Consider the following 24,455-nt stretch of genomic DNA (forward strand, 5'->3'; position numbering starts at 1 on the left):
AAGAGTCTTTAAATTTCAGTCGGAATGGGAATGAGATCTTTGCAATTCATTTGACTGACAATCTTTCCCTGATAAAAAGACTCTTCACCTCCACCCCACCCCCAGCCCCTGAATCTGGCTGGAAATATGATAGACTCAGTTAATCTTCAACAGGCAATTGCAGCCGTGTTAGATCCACTTCTCCAGGGTGATTAATCGCTGCCGTGCTTGGCAAGCGCCGAGGGAGAGAGGTTTGTGGGGAGGAAGTGGGGCACAGGCCGCAGCTGGCCCGCTGTCGTTACTGCTCAGGCCCGGCCCCTGTTCGCCCTCAACAAAGCGCAGCTGCTTCGTGTCTGTCACAATCAATGGCATGACATTTCCCAACTGGTAATTACCAGAAGGATTCCTGTTGATGCCTTTTGGAACTGCCAATCTCAAAGGTAACTCTTGGCTCCCGCCGAGTTCAGTGTGTCTGCAGGTTTGGCTTTTTATCTCCATTTTCATGCTTGAACTGAAAGGAAGGTTTGTGTGGAGACTTGCAGGCTCCTTCCCCACACCTCTATTCCTTCCCCTCACCTGTCTGCATGGAAGAACATCACAGAGGTTGGAATCCTCTGCACACACTGAAGGAGACAGTCTCGGGGTGAGCTAGGAAAGAGATGCCAAGAAACATGAATGAGAGAACCGATGCTTGTGAATGAAGCTATTTATATTTTCATCTGCAGTGGGGAAAAGTGTACAAGCCATTATTTGGGGGGACTTAATTGAAAGCCTTCCTCATAATTTGGTGTTCACCAAAGAGAAGGATTCTGAGAATTCATTGAATGCTGCCATCTAGGAAACACACTCCAAGTTGACATATCTCTGTATATTACATACAGCACCAGGATGCTATGTAATAGGTAATTTTTGAAGGAAAATAAGGATACTGACTGGGGAGCTGGGGAGCTCTAAGGGAGGGATAAATCCGTAAACCTGTCATAAAGAAATATGTGTATTCTTTCTTTTACTCATTGATGATTTATGCCAGAGGTGCCAGACACCAGGCATTGTTTCAGATGCTGAGAACTGGAAAGGTACCAGACAGAGCTGGGGGTGGGGGTGGCTTGTGAAATTGAAGTCAAGGCACACTCTCATTGTACCTGTCCTTTCTCTTCCAATCCCAGACTCTTAAACACCAACTAGTTTCCTCACTTAGCCTGTTTTGGTAATAAAAGGGCTGTTGCCTCTGAGCTTTGGAGTTAGAGTAATAATAATAATAATAATAATAATAATAAAAAAAAGACATTGAGTGTATAGATGAATTGAAGAATCCTGGCACAAGAGTATCGCTAAGATGGACAGGCAAGGAGAAATTCAGGGCAACATAGAAATTTTAAATGGTTCAGAAAATTTTAAATATGTGAAAAAGAAGAGAAGAAAAATGAAGCTTACTTGGTACAGATTTGTCGTTCAAAGAACATGGTGCTTTGACAAGAGTGCCAAGACCAAACATAGATTGGTGGCTGCTAGGGGCTGGAGGTGGTGAGGGGTGGGGAGTCCTTGTTAATGGGTTTAGGGATTCTTTTGGGGGTGATGAAATGTACGAAAATTAGATAATGGTGATGGTTGCACCTGGTTCAATTCTGAATATACTAAAAATCATTGAACTGTATACACTGAAGGGGTGACGTTTATTGTATATGAATTCTATCTCAAGCTGTTATTAAAAAAATGATACTGGTCCAAGCTCAACTGCCACCATCTTCCTGCAAGGTAGGAAGTTAAGCACATATCCCTTCAACTGAGTCTTATTTTGGAATATCTAGTAAACTTCATTTTGTAAGGAGTGATTTTTGGAGAAGCTTGACCAAGTACATATTTTAAGGTCTAGACTTTGGTAGCTTAGGAAATGGGAGAAAGAGAGAATATCAATTACTAGAAACTATTAACATGGGGCTTCCCTGGTGGCTCAGATGGTAAAGAATCTGTCTGCAATGCAGAAGACCCAGGTTCAATCCCTGGGTTGGGAAGATCCCTTGGAGAAGGAAATGGCAATAAGCTCCAGTGTTCTTGCCTGGAAAATCCCATGGGCAGAGGAGCCTAGTGGGCTACAGTCCATGGGGTTGCAAAGAGTTGGACATGACTGAAGTGACTGAATACACATTAATATGGTAGAATTCATATTATAAACATTTACATATGAAAAAGAAATAGATATATTATTGGTGGGAATGTAAATTGGCATAGCCACTATGGAAAACGTTACGGATGTTCCTCAGAAAACTAGAGTTACCATATGATCCAGTGATACTGGTCTGCTTAATAGACTCCAAGCTTGCTCCTCATACAACAGTGCTGATTTTTAGGGTAGAGAGAGAAAAGGTTATTCTAAAGTAGCAGCACACTGGATAAATGGAAGCCTAGCAATTTACACGGAGAAGGCAATGGCACCCCACTCCAGTACTCTTGCCTGGAAAATCCCATGGGTGGAGGAGGCTGGTAGGCTGCAGTCCATGGGGTAGCGAAGAGTCGGACACAACTGAGTGACTTCACTTTCACGCATTGGAGAAGGAAATGGCAACCTACTCCAGTATTCTTCCTTGGAGAATCCCAGGGATGGGGGAGCCTGGTGGGCTGCCATCTATGGGGTCCCACAGAGTCAGACACGACTGAAGCGACTTAGCAGCAGCAGCAGCTGCAGCAATTTACAACCTCACAGCTCTTTTATGGAATTAAAATATCAACTCAAGGGATGAGGAAATCAGTTGGCCATGAGCAAAATCCAGTTTTAATTGAATTTATTCTGTGCGTGCATGCATGCCAAGTTGCTTCAGTAGTGTCTTACTCTTTGTGACCCCATGGACTGTAGCCCACCAGGCTCTTCTGTCTATAGGATTTTCCCAGGCAAGAATGCTGGAGTGGGTTGCCATACCCTCCTTCGGGGGACCTTCGCAACCCAGGGATCAAACCCATGTCTCCTGCATTGGCAGGTTGGTTCTTTACCACTAAAGCCACCTGGGAAGGCTGAATTTATTCTGAGTTTAGAATAAATTTAGGTTTATCTTTACCTGTTAAAACACAAGATTTAGTAAAAAGTGTCTCATATCCCCTTTGCATCAAATAGTTCTCCAAAAGTACATTTAGGAAAAGAAGCATATAAATTATATATACCTTGAAATATGGATTTAAAAGCAGTCATTTAATAAATTAAAAAAATAAAAACAAAATCATTTAATTCAACACTTTGAATTATAGTCGACCATTATATTTTAGAATTAATGACTTTCAATTGTAGATTTCCCCACTTTTTTCTTCTGAGATACCTAACAAATGAGTAGAATTGGTTGAGTTTCTCCAAGACAGCTTTTCGAGCCTTCTTTTGAGTTCCTCTCTTGTAGTCTCTCTTTAAAAAGCTGTACGTGTTTATTTATTTGTTTATGGCCACATCATGTCTTAGTTGTGGCACACAGCCTCAGTAGTTGCCTTGAGGCATGTGGATCTTAGTTTCCCTGCTGCTGCTGCTGCTGCTAAGTCGCTTCAGTCGTGTCCGACTCTGTGCGACCCCATAGACGGCGACCCACCAGGCTCCCGCGTCCCTGGGATTCTCCAGGCAAGAACACTGGAGTGGGTTGCCATTTCCTTCTCCAATGCATGAAAGGGAAAAGTGAAAGTGAAGTCGCTCAGTCGTGCCTGACTCTTAGCGACCCCATGGACTGCAGCCCACCAGGCTCCTCCGTCCATGGGATTTTCCAGGCAAGAGTACTGGAGTGGGGTGCCATTGCCTTCTCCTTAGTTTCCCGACCAAGGGTCAAACCTGCTTCCCTTGCATTGGAAGACAGACTCAACACTGGACCACCTGGGAAGTCCTCTCCCAGGGTCTTTATTAAAGCACGTTTAACTTTAGCCAGGTCTAAGACACATCGTTTTCTCTCCTGCCATCACTGTGGATCACTTAAGAAAAAAGGTGTTTGAACAATGAACCATGCTGTCTTTCTGCTTGGGCATTTGAGCTCCCCTGTTGCTTAAGGACCATTCACATCTTTCCAGGCTTCAGACTTAGTGGAGTCTTCATAAAAAACTGAAATTGTAGTGAAATAAATCATAAAAAGATCTGTTTACTTTAGATCAGATATGGAGAAACTACTGATACGTAGTCATTAAGGTGAGTGGAAGTAAACATCCTCTTAACTAGCTGGGATAAAGAAAGTTCACAGTCATTTCTCTTGTTCCTTATCTCTTTTTCAATGAGGTGTCACCAAATGGCAGAGACTGGAATGTGGCCGCTTCCCCTGCTATGTGTTCATGGGCAGATCTGTATCAGTTGCTTTTAGGTCTAGCTTTCCTGTTGTTTAACTATGTGATGAAATAACTAGTGGTAACTTATTTAATCAATACCTCCCCTTGCTATGCTTTGAGTGTAATGAAAACCAGCTTTATAAAAGTATTGGGAACTGATTGCATCTTTTCCCCTTCCTTCTCTTACTAGTGACCTTCTGTCATTAGAGTTCAATTTTCCTATGAAAATCATGCTGCTGAGTTAAGAGTTATGCAGAATGAGAGATGACCTCACAGGCATGGTTTATCACACTATTGGGCACATTTTATAGGGCTTTTCCAAAAGCACGTTGCATCTAATTATAAAATGTTCTGTAGGATCAAACTGTATTTTAATATTGGTATGGTGCCTTTGATCTATAAAGAGAAACTATCATATAACTTCAAATATTGACACCACCACAACAGATTGGCTGGTTTGCAAAACAGGTGGCAATAGCTATAGATAAAAGGCACAATACAAAGAATGAAGCACACTACATACGGCAAATCCTGATTTGACAAAAAGTAATGGTCAGGAAGAAATTTTACATGAACATTACGAAGGCATGCTTGAACATTTCTTTGACATGACATTAATTAGAGAAACGCCTAGTGATAAAGGCAAATATATGTTGCACATTCATATAAGCAACTGGTTTGCAAAAACAAGTTTGTGGCTATTGAGCACAAAACCTGCTGGAATGTCTTTTAAAAATTTTATTTATTTACTTATTTATTTTTCAGTGTGTTAGATCTTCATTGCTGCGTAGGCTTTTCTCTGGTTGAGATAAGTTGGGGCTACTCTAACCTTAGTGCGCAGGCTTCTCACTGCAGTGGCTTCTCTGCTGTTGCGGATGGGCTCTAGGGCTCGAGGGCTTCAGTAGTGCGGCTTGCGGGCTCTAGAGCACAGGCTCAATAGTTGTGGTGCTCGGGCCTAGTTGCTCGGCAGCATGTGGGATCTTCTCAGATCAGGGATTGAACCCGTGTCTCCTGCATTGGTAGGCAGATTCTTTACCACCGAGCCACCAGGGAAGCCCTGCTGGAAAAATCTGAATGATAATATTCTTCCTCCTGGTAAAATGGGTTGTTAATCAATGTAATTGTTCCAATAAATTAATTTCACTCCATAGTTACTTTTGTTTATAAAAACTTCTATAAGAGCCTTTCTACAGTTTTATCGGATACATTAGAACACACATTTTGAAAGGCAGTGTGCCAGGAACTGTAGAGAGAGCCGTGTGTTACATCACAGTTGTATCTCTAGAGGAAGAAGGACAACAATCCATCGTGACCAACACCAAAACATTTATTCTTTGGAGCTATATTCAGAGTGATATGGTGGGAGTATTGAGGAAATATCCAACTCTTATAGGAAAACAAGGGCTTCCTAGGTGGCTCAGCAGTAAAGAATCCGCCCATGATGCAGGTGATGTGGGTTTGATCCCCACAGTCCCCTGGAGAAGGAGATGGCACCCCACTCCAGTATTCCTTCCTGGAGAATCCCATGGACGGAGGAACCTGGCGGGCTGCAGTCCCTGAGGTTGCAAAGAGTTGGACACGACTGAGCAACTAAACAGCAGTGGGCAAACGAATGTAGGTAGATTTTTCAGAGAACACGTGCTGCCCTTCACCCTTACTTGGAATCCTCATATCCTGCCTCTTCCACCTGAGGGTTATGTCAGACTCTTCTAAAGACAGTCTTTCCCTTTGTCAAAGTATTCCAACATCCCTCCCTACTGCATTCATCAGAATCTTGGAGGTAGAATCTTCAGCTATACTTAAAAGATACTTCTAGATCTTTCCTCTTTCTTTACAGACCTGTGTGTGTATGTAAGTCGTTTCAGTCTTGTCTGACTCTTTATGACCCCATAGACTGTAGCCCCGGAGAAGGCAATGGCACCCCACTCCAGTACTCTTGCCTGGAAAATCCCATGGATGGAGGAGCCTGGTGGGCTGCAGTCCATGGGGTCGCTAAGAGTCGGACACGACTGAGTGACTTTACTTTCCACTTTCATGCATTGGAGGAGGAAATGGCAATCCACTCCAGTGTTCTTGCCTGGAGAACCCCAGGGATGGGGGAGCTGGTGGGCTGCCGTCTGTGGGGTCGCACAGAGTCGGATACAACTGAAGCAACTTAGCAGCAGCAGCAGCAGCAGACTGTAGCCCACCAGGCTCCTCTGTCCCTGGGATTCTCCAGGCAAGAATGTTGGAGTGGGTTGCCATGCTCTCCTCTCTTTATAGACAACAGGACTAAATTTTGTTTTTCTTTTCAAAATTAATACAGTCTTGGCCTTTTTCCACGTACATCTGCTGGGGTGTTGTGTCATGGAGCAGGGAGTGGGGGAGGGGGGAAGCTGAGGAGAGGTCAGAGATTTCCCATGGAAATAGTTTCAGATGTTTTTTTTCTTTTTAATGATTTTTTAAAATAGAGGTGTTTGTCTGTGTCCTTGGAGAAATCAAGGAAAAAAGTTTCTGAGAAATTTTGCTGAGGACTTCCTTGACTGCTTTTGTCCAGACTTTCTGTATGATTCTCCAGGCCTCTGTATTGTTTTCACTAATGGTTTGTGGTTAATTCCTAAGAAAGCCAAATATAAATGGACTGAAAGCCAGCAAAACAAGACTAAGTCCTAAAATTCAACCTAATGGCATAAGGATGATGGTTCTACTTAAGCAAATTCTTACCAAGGACAAAAAGATTATTTATGTTATGCCAAACCACTTCAACTCTCCATGGAAGAGTAGCACAAAGGAGTCATCCCCATGGAACATGAGCTGCACATGATCACACGTTCCCTCCTGACCACAGGAAGTTAGTGCAGCCATTTCTAGAGTACTTAATGGAAGAGAGTTGTTAGACTAATCTCCTTTGCAATTGTAACTTCAGTCCAGAGGCTTGATGTAATAGGATTCCTTGAAAAGAAACAATCTGATTGTCCACAACTTAATACAGGAGGATTTTATAAAGTAAATTCCAAATAGCATGAAATAATGCCTACCAAACATCAATGCTCCACTTGAAAATCCTCAGGTGCTGGTTTGTTTCTGGAGACATCTTTTGAAAAGTAGCTTTATCAAGGTGTATTGTACAAAGAATTTTCACCCATAAGTGTTCAGTTTAGTGACTTAAATTCCCTTGTGTCTGTTTGTAGGAGGGATCTGCTCCTACTCCCAGTAGCCTAGGTGATTACTGATCTGCTTTATGTTTCTCTAAATTTCCCTTTTGTGGACATTATATTAATGGATTCATACAATGTGTGGTCTTTTGTCTGTGCCTTCTTTGACATAATATAATGTTTAATATAATGGTATACATGTATGGGATAGCATGCATCGGTAGTTTATTTTGATTGCTTTGTAGTTTTCCATGTTTTGTGTATGCATGGAATCTCAAGTAAAGAATGCATACTCATTGTTTTGTTGGAATATAATTGACATATACGTTTTGTACAAAGAGTGTCAAATTCTCAGTGTCTCTCTCTTCAGCATAGAAACACTGTAGTAGCTTCTCAATGGCAGGAAAAACAAAACAAAACCCCCAAGGGTCTCTTTTACTGACGATTAGCATTTTTGGAAAGACTGGTTTATAACAGCAAAATGGAAGGGTGGAAATTGTTTTTGTGTGTGTCCTCTTCCTTCCTCTTCTTGACTTGGTATCCTGGAATCCTGGAGTCAGTGAACCCCATTAAATTCCATGCTAAAATTTGTTAACATTTTTTCCCTGGGGGAGAAGATCCATAGATAAACAGATTCTCAAATGGTCTGTTAACTGAAACGATTTAGGAGCCAATCTTAGTGTTCTATCCTTACCCTCTTTCCATCTCACTCATCTATTTCTTTGGAAAACACTTTCATGGCTTCATAACTTTAACTACCAGCAGGTAGGTTGCTTGGAAGAACCCTGATAGAAATTTTATTATCTAAATCATGGGCCATATGAACGTTTTCAGTGTATTTAGAAAAAGAAGCCATCCTTTTCTAAGCACGAGCTGCTGCTGCTGCTAAGTCACTTCAGTCATGTCCGACTCTGTGATCCCATAAATGGCAGTCCACCAGGCTCCGCTGTCCCTGGGATTCTCCAGGCAAGAACACTGGAGTGGGTTGCCATTTCCTTCTCCAGTGCATGAAAGTGAAAAGCAAAAGTGAAGTCGCTCAGTCGTGTTAGACTGTCAGCGACCCCATGGACCGCAGCCTTCCAGGCTCCTCCGTCCATGGGACTTTCCAGGCAAGAGTACTGGAGTGGGGTTCCATTACCTTCTTCGAAGCATGAGCAGGGGATATGAAGTTTGTGTCCCTTCTTACCTTTATCTCTCTACCTTAAACTTTAGCCTCAAACTTTCCCCTCCAAAGGCACAGATGCCTGGAAACTTGTCTTTCCATTTTTTCTCCATCCATCACCTTTCACCATTTACATCTGTCCCACTGAGGCTGAAAACCACTGCACCTTCCCAGCACTTCCCACATGCACATACAGTAAGTACTTACGCATGCTCGGTTGTTTAGTCATGTCTGACTCTTTGCAGTCCCATAGACTGTAGCCCACCAGGCTCCTCTAGGCATGGAATCTATCCATGGAATTCTCTAGGCAAGAATACTGGAGTGGGTTGCTATTTCCTCCTCCAGGGGATCTTCCCAACCCAGGGATGGAATCTGTGTCTCCTGCATCGCCTGCATTGCAGTCAGATTCTTTGCCTGCTGAAGGAAGCCCCACACATGTAGTAAATGACACCAATTTTATTCACTATATTAAATTTATCAAGTAACTTTTATTTAGTTACTTTTTATTTTTAATTGGAAGACAATTGCTTTACAATGTGTGTTGGTTTCTGCTGTACAACAACGCAAATCAGCCATATATCCCATCCCTCTTGAGCCTTCCTCCCCCTCCCATTTCACCTCTCTAGGTCATCACAGAGCACCAGGCTGGGCTCCCTGTGTTATATATCGGATTCCCACTAGCTATCTGTTTTGCACATGTAGTATATATACGTCAGGGCTACTTTCTCAATTCAACCTGCCCTCTCCTTCTGCCGTTGTGTCCACGAGTCTCTTCTCTCCATCTGCGAATGACACCAATTTTAAATACACAGTTTGATGTTTAAATGGAGAGAATGAATCCCCATGTTTAGATCACACATTCATTGGTGTACTCTTTCAGATATACCTACCTTCTACCTTCTACCTGCCTGTATTTTTTCTGTCATTTTTCTCAATCCACTGAACTCTTAACTCCAATAACTCATGGATATTTTGCTCTAAGGATTCTAGGAAATGGTCTTGGGATGTGATATTAGACAGGGATGCTTTGTTTAGGATTTACTTTCATTCCAAAAGATGGAATTACTTCCCTTCCAAAAGAATTCCCTCTGTGTGTAAGTCCAGGTCCCTTCCTCAGATTTTAAGAGAAAGCTGCCTTCCATCCTATGGATTTTTTGACAAGTAGGAATACCACAACCACTCATGCAATCAGTCAACCTAAAAAGCATTTCTGGAGATTCTAATCCTAGCAGCACTGTGCAGGGGATGTATGAAAAACGTTAAGGGGAGAAGAAGCAAAGTCAATACACCTCTACCATCTAGATGCTATTATGGATGTCCAGGTTAACCTCTAAGTCTTTTTTTTTTGTTTTTGGCAGTTTTCTTTTAAATTGAAGTATAGTTGATTTACAATGTTGTGTTAATTTTACAGCAAAATGATTCAGTTACACACAAACACACACATATATTTGTTGTTCAGTCACTAAGTCATGTCCAACTCTTTGTGACCCCACAGACTGCAGCACAATAAGCCATCTCTGGAGTTTGCCCAAGTTAGCGTCCATTGAGTTGGTGATGCTATCCAACCATCTCATCCTCTGCTGCTTTCTTGTATGTGTGTGTGTGTGTGTGTGTGTGTGTGTACACATATATACACATACACATATATATACACAAAATATGCTGTCCCATTATGGTTTATCACAGAATATTGAATATAGCTCTCTGTGCTCTATAGTAGGACCTTGTTGTTGATCCATCCTATATATGCTAGTTTGCATCTGGTAACCCCAAACTCCCACTCCATCCCCTCACCATCTCTCCTCCCCCTTGGCAATCACAAGTCTTTAACCTCCAAGTCTTGACCCATTTCCTGAACTCCAGACCTGACTATAACCGCCTGATGGATAGCTCCATCTGCACACTCTCAAGACACTTCAGGCACCACACAGCCCCAGTTGAACATCTCATCTTGCCTTCATAATGGCTCCTCCACCTTCACATGTCATCTTAATGAGAGGGACCAACATCCAATGGTCTCAGTTTCTTCTCTCCACCCATATTTAATGGTCAGAAATCTGTGTCATATATGGCCCCTCTTCTGCATCCTCACTGCCACTTCCTTATCTTGGGTCTGCCTTTTCTCTTGGTTAGGTTCTGCAGGAGTATCCCAACTGATCTTGCCACTGCCAGACCTGCTATCCGCAGTCTATCCCCACCCAGCTGCCACCATGCTCTCAGGCTTCAGCGCCTTCACTGCATCCCATTGCCCGGGTTAAGTGGAAACCCTGATACATGTAGGGCTCCTATGCAATGTGGCCCCAGCTTCTCTTTCTGGTTCACCATCTATTGACTTTCCTCACCAAGCACTGAGTTCCAACTAACCCCGGCATCTCCACCATCCCCCAAGTGTCATTCCTTCTCCTATGTCATGTTTTCACAAATTCTAAAGAACTAACAGTATATTGTCTTGTTGTCTGTTCTCTGTGTTTGGCATTCTCCCCATCCTCAGCCCCTCATCCTGTCCTTTCTGTTTGCCAGACCATCTCTAACTCCACAAGTCCCTGTCTAACTAGACCTCTCTTTTGCACTCCCCTGCCCCACCCCCATCTCCAGGAACATTTAGGGAACATTTCTTCCATATGTATCTTCCAAGTTCCTTTTCCTCTGTGGATATTGTTTCTCCATCTCATTTGCTCCGTGGGCTCCTGGAGACATTTTATGTCTCCATTGTAGGCATTGAAGGTTTTCCCTAAATACTGAATGAATGAATAATGAAGTTTGCAAAGAGTGTGGTAATCATAGCTTGCCTTACTCATTTTACTAACGAGGAAATTGGGACCCAGTGGAATTAGGCCTGCAGAATTAGAAGCAGGTTCTGGAACAGAACCAAGGTGTTTTGACTTAATTGAATGCGCCTTCCCTATGCAGCGTGCCATAGTTGATTTGATGGATTTCTAAGGCAAGAATCTTTAATTTTAGTGACAAAATATAACTTGGGAGGACAAGGAGATTTGTTGGTGGAACAAGAAAGGAAACAGTTTATTTCACAGTTTATCATATTCTATTAATTCTATTTATTATATTCAATTAATCTTCACATCAGAGTCAAAAACGTATGAAGGTGATTGGAAGAAAGCAATGATGCTGTCCCAGAGAATGATTCTAATAAAAAAATAATAGCACTTTATCCAAACCGATCACTTAGTCTTGGGTACTTTAGAAAAATTCCTTCTCTTAAGCTCTAAAATAAGTGAGGTGTGGAAACTTCACAGATCCCCAGGGATCAATGTTTGGCTGAGGGACTGGCCATGAGAGGAACAGGAAAGCAGTATTTCTTTTGACAAGGAGCCAAGCACATGTTTCATTATGCTGGGATCCCTGTCTGAAGCAAGTGACTCAACTGAAACTATTCAGCTTTGGAAAGACGCTGTAGTTTTTGTTTAGATTTTCATGAAAATTTGAAATGCATACAGTCAAAAAGAAGTCTGGAGAGAAGAGCCACGATTAATATTTTATTTTTAAAAGGCGATGCTCAGAATTGGGGTACATATTGTGGATAGGAAAAGATAGAACTTAAGGTATTTGTTTTATTCAGAGTAGAAACAGCTAAAAATCAGTGTAATGTGGTAGGGAAATAATCAGTTTCAAATAGTTCTTTTTTTAAAAAAATAAGAATGCTCGGATTTATTGATCACTTTTGTTGTGCTGGTTGCTGTGCATATATACAAAAATTGATTACTTACTCTCATTTAATCACAGAGTAACCTACAAAACAGAGAAGCTAGGCATCTTGCTAAATTACAGATTTAGGAAGTGGTTGAGATAGGATCCATCTTAGGTCCTCATGACTCTGGAGTCTGAATCTTTACGTTCCATTTAAAAACTGCTTAGACCCCTAAAACTGAAAATTATCAGAGAGATTCAAATTCAGATCAAAAGAATTTCTAGTAAAAACCTCCAACTACCAGCACATATCCATACATAAAGCAACTTAATATTTTTAACAGAGGGAAGATCAAAAAGGTTTATCAGAAAACATGAGTTACACCCAACATATTTGAGAAAAAACTTTTTTGTTCTCTTTTTTTTAAAATTTATTTTCTAATTGAAGGATAATTGCTTTACAGAATTTTGTTGTTTTCTGCCAAATATCAACGTGAATCGGTCGTAGGTAGTTCTTTGAAGAGAATGTGTCATTTACCTTACTAAATTGAGAAAGACACAGATTATATGAGAGGTACAGATTATGTCTGAGAGGTAGATTTGGGGAATTGAAATTAATTTTAAAACTCACATCTTTGGGAGAATGATGCATTTCCATGCCGCCAGCTGAGTTGTTGATAGAAGGGACCAGTGACTTCATATTGGGAACCAGCTGTTGTTCTTTAAGAGGATGGGGAGGAGGGAATTGCGGGGAATTTATGCTGGGGCTGAAGGTGGTATGGGGGCAGGGGGACCAAGCTGAGACCACAGAAGAAGGTAGAAGCTGGTCTGGGCTGCTGAGGTCTAAAAGGAGAGATGCCAACAGGCTTCCAAGAGGAAGGAAGAAGGATTGGGAAACTGCAGAGAGCATGCTTATGGGAATTATCCCTGGAAATGATTTCTAAGGTTATGGAAGAATGGAAATCTGCTGTTCTCTCTATTCTATATGTAGAAGAGCTTTGTTGAGATGGTAGAAAAATCAGGCAGGGTTAATTTTTCTGTCTTGTTCATAGCTAAAGTCTCTTTTTATATTTTCTAAGATCATGTGTTCTAGGGCATCTTCTGGTTTCATTACTTCTCCAACAGTTGCTTGGAGCACTTAGGTTGGTTCTACCTACAGCTGCCTGGAATAAACTCAGCTTGGGCTTGGGGGCAAGCTCTTTCTCTCTGGCCATTTATTCCATCACTGACCCTAACTTCATTAGCTCCCTCATTACCCAGTCATCTCACATTCACCCCTTCTCATGGTGTGAAATTTTCATCCTCTCTTGTCCTACTCTACCCACAGTCTTCACTTACTCACTTTCTTTAGGAACTTCTCTACATCTAAGGAGACCAGGCTGGGTCTAACAAAGTGCTCTCTCAGTTTGTGGTATTGTTGCTGTTCAGTCACGAAGTCATGTCTGACTCTTTGCAACCCCATGAACTGCAGCAGGCCAGGCTTCTCTGTCCATCACTATCTCCCTGAGTTTGCTCAGACTCATGTCCATTGAGTCAATCGTGCCATTGCAATGTCACTCATTCCAAACAATGCTGTGTGTGTGTGCTATGTTGCTTCAGTCATGCCCGACTCTCTGAGACCCTCTAGACTATAGCCCGCCAGGCTCCTCTGTCCATGGGACTCACCAGGAAAGAATACTGGAATGGAACGCCATTCCCTCCTCCAGGGGATCTTCCCAACCCAGGGATTGAACCCGTGTCTCTTACATCTCCTGCATTGGTAGGTGGGTTCTTTACCACCTAGGAAGCCCCAGGTAATGTCTTTGCCCATTGGAAATGTAAGAGTGACTCTAGTGGTTGTAGGCTCAGGTATCAGGAGGTCCTGCAGGTGGGTATTTTGGGGACTGGAACCTGAGGAAATGAAAGAGGGACAGAAAACCTTCCCGAAACGTTTTTAAAAGGCAAAATTCTAATGAAGAATTATAATAAGAAAATAAGTGTGAAGAGTTGCTGGGCACCTTTCATGGCAAATGTTCATTACTAGCATTCCATACTTTGGCCACCTAATGTGAAGAGCTGACTCATTGGAAAACACCCTGATGCTGGGAAAGATTGAAGGCGGGAGGAGAAGGGGACGACAGAGGATGAGATGGATGGATGGCATCACTGACTCAATGGACATGAGTTTAAGCAAACTCCAGGGGACAGTGAAGGACAGGGAAGCCTGGTGTGCTGCAGTTCACGGGGTCACCAAGAGTCAGACTCGAGTGACTGACTGAGCAACAATAACAATTAGCGTTCCTGCCAGAGTAGAGTCCCAGAGAGGGAGGCACTGAGGAATTTGCAGTTGAATATCTTCCTTCAGGCCCTTTAGCACCTTCTAAAGATTTCATAAATCAAGGAACATGCCATGGTGTGCTGAAGGGATAAGTGTTTGAGAGGTGATGAAGTTTACTTAGAGAATTTCAAGTTCAGTTTTATTTGAACTCAAGCTGTGAATGGACCTACAGTGCTGAGTATCCTTCTGGGCCTGTTTAAATAGTAGCTCCAATTCCCTTCTCCAGCAGTCTGGCTCGTCACCCAGTGAGCGCGACAAATGCTGATCTGTCCTGCCTGGGGCCCTGCCCTGGGACAGGCCACCAGTCTGAACTCCTTGAAACCTAATCCTTCAAGCACCAGCTCAAGTCACACTCTTGCCATGAAGTTTTTCTTGACAACTCCAGGGCCCACGGGTCCTTCCCGCCTTTGAAGTTAGAGGCGCTTGTTGGCATTATGTTATTAATTTAGCCTTTCAAGTATGTGTGGCTAGGAGATTTTTGCCCACTAGAAATTCTGGGGGCTGCAGCTGCTTGAGGGAAGAATGACCTTTCCAGTGGCTGCCTGGTGAGGGCGGTCACTCATGGTGAGGGCTGTCTGGTAAGGGTGGTCACTCATGGAGAACAGAGTGAGAACGGGCTTCAAGAGGACAAAGGAAGAAAACAGAGAACACAGCATGGGGTGAAGGGAATTCCCTGGAATCCCCTGGATGACAGAGAATAGGACAGGAGAGTAGGACAGAATATAAGTGGCTTCTCTCAGTGAGAGCTTTCCGGGGGGAGAAAGAAATGGATACCTAGAAATGAGGAGCAAAACGAGTGTTTTTGTTTTGTTTTTCCATGGTACTGCCAGGATGTAGTTTAGTCTTAGAGTTGCTCTTGTCTTTCTGTTCATTTCTTCATGTCTATGGCCATCACATCTTGACTGAATTTCCTTTATGAGCTAGACACTGTTTAGGTCTGGAAATGGAGAGAATAAGATATATTCTGATAGGAAAGATAGACAATAAGGACAAGGAAAGTAGAAACAAATGAGATGATGCCAACTATTATTAGATCTATGAAGAAAAGAGAATAGGGGGATATGACAGATTGTGATTTTGTCCAGCTTTCATATAGATTTCTTATATACGGTTTATTTATTCTTCCAAAGTAGATGGGACTGCCCAGGACTCTGCCTTAGGCATCCTGTTACTCTTCATTCTTCCCACCTTATATGTTACTGTGCCCAGTCATTCAGTCATGTTTGACCCTTTGTGACCCCATGGACTATAGCCTGTCAGGTTCCTCTGTCCATGAGATTATCCTGGCAAGAATACTGGAATGGGTTGCCATTTCCTCCTCCAGGGCATCTTCCTGGCCCAGGGACTGAATATGAGTCTCTGTATCTCCTGCATTGGCAGGTGGATTCTTTCCCACTGCACCATCTGGGAAGCCCCTATGCCTTACTAGTTAGTCCTTATTTCAAATATATGAATGAAGAGAGAGCTCTGTTATGGGACAACTGCTGTTATTGGATTTCTTCTCCTTTCTTGTGCCACAGATGCTTTTGGAAGTTGGATGAAACCTATAGCTACCTTCTCAGAATAATAGTTTCAAATATGCACAAAACAAAATACCTGAGATTCCTGTGGAAACTCATAGGTACAGTCTACAGTCCTCTGATCCCAGACTGATAAATCCCTGAGAGGTGATATAAGTATTATCTGCAGGAAGTCTTGTGAAGGAGAAGCTTCACTTTGGAGATCATGGCTCTTTTTATTTCCACAATATGGACTGAATACTGATGAAAGCGAACTACGTCGAACATTTAGGGGGAAGGCATGCCAAAGAGCCTTCAGTACTGAGCAACCAGGTGAAGCTGAGTTAATAAAACAGAAGTCCAGAATAAATGACAGATCACTGGTCTGGTGGACTCCTAGCCAAGCTGTGGGTTCCCTGGTGGCTCAGATGGTAAAGACTCTGCCTGCAATGCAGGAGACCCAGATTCGCTCTCTGGGTTGGGAAGATCTCTTGGAGGAGGGCATGGCAACCCGCTCTAGTATTCTTGCCTGGAGAATTCCATGGACAGAGGAGTCTAGTGGGCTGTAGTCCATGGGGTCACAAAAGAGTCTGATATGACTGAGTGACTAACACTTTCACTTTTTAGTTTTCACTTGACCAGGCACCAGGGCCCTAGATTAGAGCATGAAGTATGCACCCTGGGAGGAAAATCGCCTCACCAGAAATAATTTCACTCTGCCCAGGTTGAGAGGGTGGGAGCCACCAGGCCCAGGCAGGATGGAACGTGCCTGGAGCTAGTCTGCAGAGAACCCGCACAGATGGGCCAGAAGGGCTAAGTGACCTGGAGTTTCAGACCAGGGCCCCGAGAGGAAATGTGAGCACCAGCCTGGGTCTACAAGCTGAGGCAAAGGATGCAAGTCACCAGCTCTCAGGCTTTCCCAGGAGCCCCATTGTAGGGGAATTCCCGGCCAAATTACAGGGTATTTAGAAACAGCTTTTCCATAGCCTTGTGCTGTCGACTGGGGTTTCCTCTTTGAATTTAACTTGGAGGACTCAGCAAGGCATAGGGTAGCAGCAAAGCTGCATGCCTTGGGGCTTCTGACTCCCAGAAAGCAGGAAGAGAGGGTGGCGGCATCCACTCTGCCCTCTCCATCTTTTATTTTTTTTGTCTCCTATGGCTGGTCTTCAATGGGCTGTGACCCACAATGATACCACACTCAACACATCCAAGGTTGATCTTATCATCTTCCAGCGTTCCTTCGTTGGCTTATGATAACATTCTTTCCCAAGTTACATTAATTAAAAAAACAATGGCGCTTTTAAACACCTTTTCCTTCATGGTTTGCCATATGCAAGCCCCATGGTTCACACATTTAAAACAGATCTCCCATCTTCCTTTTTCAAGAGCAGCAGCTCTTGAGAAGAACATTATCTCATGTCTACATTTCTACCCAAACCTTTCAACTGAGTTTCCTTTTTTTTTTTTCACATTAAAATCCTACATTTCTTACCCTGGGACCCCTATACCCTTCCCTTCAGGAAACATACAAACTACCCAAAATGATTAAGATTCTTTGTGTTAATTTTTTCCCCTTTGCTCATAGGTCCTATTTTCTTCTTTCCATGCCTAGTGACTTTTGCTTAAATGCCAAATATTGTGAATTTTATGGTGTGGAATACAGATTTATTTATTTTTTTGGTACCACTTTAAATATTTCTGGGCTTTGCTCTGGGGTGCAATTAGTTGGTTGGCATCAGTTTGATCCTTTTGAGTCTTGCTTTTAAGCATCCTTAGGCAGGTCCAGAGTAGCTTGTAGTCTGTGTCTAATTTGGCAGCACTGCTCAGGTAATATGGGCTTCCCTGGAGGCTCAGATGGTAAAGGATCCGCCTGCAGTGTCAGAGACCTGGGTTTGATCCCTGGGTTGGGAAGACCCCCTGGAGAAGGGAATGGCTACCCACTCCAGTATTCTTGCCTGGAGAATCCCATGGACAAGTAATACCCTTCTGAAGGCTCTCCTCCTTGCCCCTTGTAGGATGAAGTCTTTTCATTCTGGTTGGCAGGAAAAAGAGGGAGCTCTTCCTAAACCTGGGGGATCTTGAGGGTTGTTCCTCCTGCTTCTTTCAGGTGGCTCTTTGGCCTCAGTAGTTTCCTTATGTGCTTGCTCTTCAGGGCTCAAGCAGGAAACCTCTGTGGATTTCTGAGCTCTTCCTCTCTCTGCACCTCTCTCCTCTACAGGTCTCTGCCCTGCTCACTCTAGCTGGCCTGGTCTCCTCATTTTCAGCTGTGTCCTCGACTCAACTGAAAGTCACTCAGTCGTGTCCAACTCTTTGCAATCCCAGGGAATAGTCCATGGAATTCTCCAGGCCAGAATACTGGAGATGGTAGCCGTTTTCTTCTCCAGGGGATCTTCCCAACCCAGGGATCGAACCCAGGTCTCCAGCGTTGCAGGTGGATTCTTTACCAGCTGAGCCACAAGAGGAGCCCCAGATTCTATCAAACTCTGTTGGGGTTTCTTGTCCCTCAGTTGTGTTCAAAAACCCTTTTGAGGCTTGAGGCAAGAGTGAGCTAGGCCACTTATGGGACTCACCCTGTTTAGCTTCTCTCAAAGCTTAATGTCTTACACTACCAGCTGTCCACAATCTGAAAAAGTGTTGTGTATTTTTGTATGCTTTTTTTCTTTTGAAAATTAAGGCAGGTAGGTAAATGCAGTCCTTATTACTCTAGCAGGGTTAGGTGACCAGAGTCTAAATCAATACCTTTATAATGAGATCACATTTCATCTACCTATCTTTATCTACTACTTTTTTTTTCTTTTGATTTGAATTATATTTTAGTTGGATTTTTTTATTTACTTGTATACTCAGCCTAGCAGGATAAACAGACCATGTATCTTTGGATGGTTTCAAAAAAGTGTCAATCCATTTCCCTTGAAGATAATATCTAGTAGATAAACAAGTGCTCCAAAAATGCCAGACAGAGTAGTATTCACATGTGAAAGTACATATTTATCCTTTAAAATACATGTAGAGGGACTTGGCCGGTGGTACAGTAGATAAGAATCCACCTGCCAACACAGGGGTCGTGGGTTCTATCCCTGGTCCTGAAGCCCTCGGGCCCTGGAGACAACAAGAGAAGCCACCTCTATGAGAAGCCCGTGTACCACAGTGAAGAGTCACTCTCAGCTCACTGTGATTGTGCAGCAATGAAGACCCAGCACAACTGAAAATAAATCAGTACATGTAGAATGAAACCAATTTGATATCTTCATATGGTAGGGTGAAGGACAGATATTGGGTGAGAACTAAACTTCCTCACACAGTTCTTATTAATATCCACACCTCTGTCTTACTGTACCCTATACATCCCCTCATTCAGCAGATGCTTGCTAAATATTAGACCAATCACAGGCGCAAAGGCAGTGGCCGCAGACCTCCTTGTGGTTTTCTGAGTATCATTAGTACATGGGTACCTTCCAGCCCTAATGGCGACTGAGGTTTCTTACAGTTGAGATGTTAAATTTACCATAACTCATATTTTAATAACAGTATTAAGACAAGATTCACTCAGTTCTACAATGATCTGTGAGCTTAAGCCGGCAATGATCCAATATCTGAGGTTTACACTTCTAGACTAAAGGAGAATGTTCTTAGAGTACAGATAAATCAGGCAGATTTCATTCTTGCGTGTTCAGACACATGCAGGGGGGAAAAAAAAACCCTGCTATTCAAAAACAAAGAGAACACAACTTTTCATAAAGTTCCAAATGTTAAATTCACTGTGTGAGTCATAATTAATATATATTAAAATAATTTTCTTTTAGTGGACCAGAATGTTTTGTCTTTATAATATGTGAATCCTTGTGTTATAAAATACCTGGAATTATAACTTATCCAGCAGTCGTAAAACATTTGCTCTTGAAATGTTGTTGTTCAGTCACTAAGTCGTGTCTGACTCTTTGAGACTCCATGGACTGCAGCACACCAGGCTCCCTTGTCCTCCAACAGGTCCCGGAACCCTCTCAAATTCATATCCGTTGAATCAGTGATGCAATCCAACCATCTTATCCTCTGCTACCCCCTTCTTCTATTCCTTCAGCATCAGGGTCTTTTCCAATGAGTTGACTGTTCATATCAGGTGGCCAAAGTATTGGAGCTTCAGCATCAGTCCTTCCAATGAAGATTCAGGGTTGATTTCTTTTAAAATTGGCTGGTGTGAGCTCCTTGCAATCCAAGGGACTCTCAAGAGTCTTCTCCAACACCACAGTTCAGAAGCATCAATTCTTTGCCACTCAGCCTTCTTTATGGTTCAACTCTCATATCCATACATGACTACTGGAAAAACCATAGCTTTGATTCTTGCTCCAATAGGAGAACAAGGAATTCTTGACGCACAAAAATTTTCTTGAATTACATGAAAACTGTCCCCATCCACGACCAGTATCTACCATTTACAAACATAGACAATGAAATTTGGAGACAGTCTGCTCTAATTTTTAGTATAGTTGGAATAAAACGTAGAATAGGCTCATGACTTTTTGCTCACTTTCAGTAACCCAAGCCCCTCTGGTCACTGAGTCTAAGTTGAGAAATAAGTCTAGTCAAATGCAATGGGACTAGGGGGCATGGTAAGCTTCTAAAAGAGCCATATGGGAAGACTAACGTCCTTGGGAGCATAAGGTTATTCCTCATGGGTGCTCTTTTCCACAGAGGTGAAAGAGAAGGATTCTTTCTACCTTCTTAATTTCCCGCCATTGACCTTTAGAACATAAAAAGGTGTTCCATCTTCCATGAGAACTATTATTTTCTGAAGCCTAGGTTGAGTCTAGAATCTAGTGCCATGAATCACCAGGTGGCCACCAGGGGGCAGCTCTGTATCGCTTTTGGGCATCATTTTGTAGGTACTGGGGTATTATGGAAGGTTTCAGAGGACGGGGAGCTTCCCTGGTGGCTCAGTGGTAAAGAACCCACCTGCAAAGCAGGAGACCCAGGTTCAATCCCTGGTTGGGGAAGATTCCCTGGAGGAGGAAATGGCAACCCCACTGGAGTACTCTTGCCTGGGAAATCCCATGGACAGAGGAACCTGGTGGGTTACAGTCCAAGGAGTTGCAAAGAGTCGGACACTACTGAGAGAGTAACACTTTCACTTCAGAGCAGGGGAGTGACCTGATGAAAGTGCGTTAGGAGGATTAATTTAGAAGCTAGGGCTAAGAGGAAAGAATACACATAGAAATTCAGGTCTAGGACCACTGCTGTTTTCTGAGAGTAAAGAGAAGGTAAAAGAAATGGAAATAGTTGAAATAGAAACTAGTAATGGAAAAGGAATTCCAGGGATACTGTTAACAGAAATGTTAACCCAGGACTGCATGACTGAGTGGATATGGAGGGAGGAAAAAAAAACGGAGAACAAGTTTCTAGTTGAAGAATGTTAAAAATTCTGATAATGGAAATAAATCAGCTTAGCCATCGCTTCCCCCCCTTTACATGTAATTTATTTCATTTTAACAAAATTTATCAAAAATTTGAGGATACTCTTAAGATGTTCATATACCCAAAGAGGCTTTTTGGAATATTTCTTGGGGAATGGAAAAATCAGAGTCGGGCAAATGTGGTATCTACCCTTCTTCTCTAGCTCCTTGTTTGTTCCTCCTTCATTAAATGGTAGATGTTTGTAGACACATGGGCTTCTCAGCTTGCTCAGTAGTAAAGAATTCGCCTGATAATGCTTGAGATGAAAGAGATGCGTGTTCGATCCCTGGGTCAGGAAGATCTCCTGGAGGAGGAAATGGCAACCCCACTCCAATATTCTTGTCTGGAAAATCCCATGGACAGAGGAGCCTGGAGGGCAACAGTCCATGGGGTCTCAAAGAATGGGATGCGACTGAGTACATGAGCACATGCCTTGGAGACACACGTCCTGAGTCTACCACTCTGGTTGGGTGGAGGGCAAATCAGTGGAAAATTGTGTCTTGGGGAGGATGTGGCCTCAGGAGATCTTTGTGTTAATACCCATGTCCACATTACTTCATGGAGCTTACAGTCTCACTGTATTAATAAGGTGGGTATTAGGTCAAACTGCTACTGCTACTGCTAAGTCACTTCAGTCATGTCCGACTCTGTGTGACCCCAGAGATGGCAGCCCACCAGGCTCCCCCGTCCCTGGGATTCTCCAGGCAAGAACACTGGAGTGGGTTGCCATTTCCTTCTCCAACGCATGAAAGTGAAAAGTGAAAGTGAAGTCGCTCAGTAGTGTCCAACTCCTAGTGACCCCATGGACTGCAGCCTACCAGGCTCCTCTGTCCATGGGATTTGCCAGGCAAGAGTACTGGAGTGGGTTGCCATTGCCTTCTCCATTAGGTCAAAAGATTTCCCCAAACATAAATACCTGCCAAATGTATCTGAGGGGAGATCCCAACATATTACAACCTTAAGTCAGTAATGCTTCTGAATCTTTTAAAAGGAAAATAAAGAAGCCCCAGAATGGAAGCTGGAAGCTGAGTGGTGGCAAAGAGCACTCTTCATGGGACTGATGTGAGTTATGAAGTTTTCCGTTTCTGGTCTGTATTTGTTCTGGCCTTTCATTTTTCTTTATACTTTTACAGTTGTGGACTAAAAGTGGAAAAGGTGAAACAGCACAGTAAACACAAGGAGGTGGTGAGGTTTTGTCACTGGGGAAGCTAATCAATAGTTTTGATACAGAATCCAGGACAAAAAGCATCACAGCGGACCCGCCAAATTATGCCATTGATTTCAGCAAACAGACACTTACTAAGATTCTCAAAGGCTGCATGAGTCTGGTTTCTCTGCCACAGCTCCCCGGAGTTCTGCTGCGCTAGGCTGCTGCACACTTTGGGTCCATTGAGGTCACTCATATGGTGGCCTTGACCCTCCTTGGTTTGTCTGGATTGCCTTTTGCCTGTTACCACCTTAAAGGTCTCGCTCTGTCGCTCACCACTCATCCCTCCTTTGGAGGGGTGCTTGAAAAGGACAAGCACCTTTTCTTTCTAACATCTTGAAAATACTCAAAGTCGAATTATTTTTCCCCTACCCACTGGCTCTGCCATTGACATGCCATCATAATCTCTTACCTGCTGCTGCTGCTGCTACTACTAAGTCGCTTCAGTCGTGTCCCATTCTGTGCGACCCCATAGACGGCAGCCCAGCAGGCTCCCCCGTCCCTGGGATTCTCCAGGCAGGAACACTGGAGTGGGTTGCCATTTCCTTCTCCAAAGCATGAAAGCGAAAAGTGAACATGAAGTCACTCAGTTGTGTCTGACTCTTCGCGACCCCATGGACTGCAGCCTACCAGGCTCCTCCGTCATGGGATTTTCCAGGCAAGAATCTCTTACCTAGATTACTGTAATTGCCTTTAAATGGTCCACTTGCACTTAGCATAGCTCGCCCTACAGCTTGTTTCTCAACACCGCAGCCAGTAATTCTGACTGTCCACTCCTGTCACTCTTTGGTTGAAAATTCTGCAATGGCTCCTGAGTTCACTCTTCTGTTTATTCTTTATTGAAGTGATAGTTGACTTACAATGTCGTGTTAGTTCCATGTGTAGAGTGATTCAGTTATACATATTTATATATTATTTTTCATATTCTTTCCCATTATGGTTTATTATAAGATATTGAATATAGTTCCCTATAGGTGCTATAGGATAGGGACTTGGTTACTTATCTATTTTATATATAATAGTTTGTGTCTGCTAATACCAAACTCCTAATTTATCGTACCCTCCCTTTCCCCTTTGGTAACCAAAAATATGTTTTCTGGGTCTGTGAGTCTGTTTCTGTTTCGTAAATGAGTTCATTTATATCGTATTTTAGATTCTACGTGTAAATGATATCACGTGATGTTTGTCTTTGACTGACTTTACTTGGTATGATAATCTCTACGGCCATCCATGTTGCTGCAAATAGTATTAGTTTGTTTTTTTTTTAATGACTGAGTAGTAGTCCATTGTGTTTGTATACACACACACACGCACACACACACACACACCACATCTTGTTTATTTCACCCGATTTCACTCTTAATCAAAGACAAAGTCCTCATAAAAACCTAAGGCTTTTGCTTTTCTGACCTCATCTCCTGCGGCTCACCTTTCATTCATTGTGCCTTGCTGGCACTTCCCTAGAACACTCCATCCATGGCGAAATGCCTGGCTTCCTTCACATCTTCTGGAGACTGAGGAGAAAAGTGTCAGTTGGGCTCCTTGAGAGCCTGTTTTAAATCACAACCTTCTTTCCCTAGTACCCCAAATCCCTTTATCCGCTTCTACTTTTATCTGCATAGCAGTTGTCTGTATAAATCTAATGCACTCTGAGGCATCCATTGACATGTTATTTTCAAGTTGTTTAGGAAAAAAGTGATTTGTACTATTTTTGCAAAAGTAAGCGTGATTAATTCAAAGTGAAAAGTGCTTACAAATGTGTATTTTTTCTGAGGGTGAGGTGGAT

General features: G+C 42.9%; 1 long non-coding RNA gene across 1 annotated transcript; it reads left to right on the plus strand.

Moving 5' to 3' along the window:
* Positions 1-202: 202 nt before the first annotated feature.
* On the plus strand, positions 203-22,553 carry LOC147361790 (uncharacterized). Its single transcript, XR_015138261.1, has 2 exons — positions 203-419; positions 22,454-22,553. It is a non-coding gene; the product is annotated as an uncharacterized LOC147361790 (long non-coding RNA).
* Positions 22,554-24,455: the final 1,902 nt, after the last annotated feature.

The sequence above is a fragment of the Bos grunniens genome, chromosome 12, assembly GCF_055505025.1.
Source record: "Bos grunniens cultivar Pamir isolate PY7600 chromosome 12, Bosgru_T2T1.0, whole genome shotgun sequence".
NCBI lineage: Eukaryota > Metazoa > Chordata > Mammalia > Artiodactyla > Bovidae > Bos > Bos grunniens.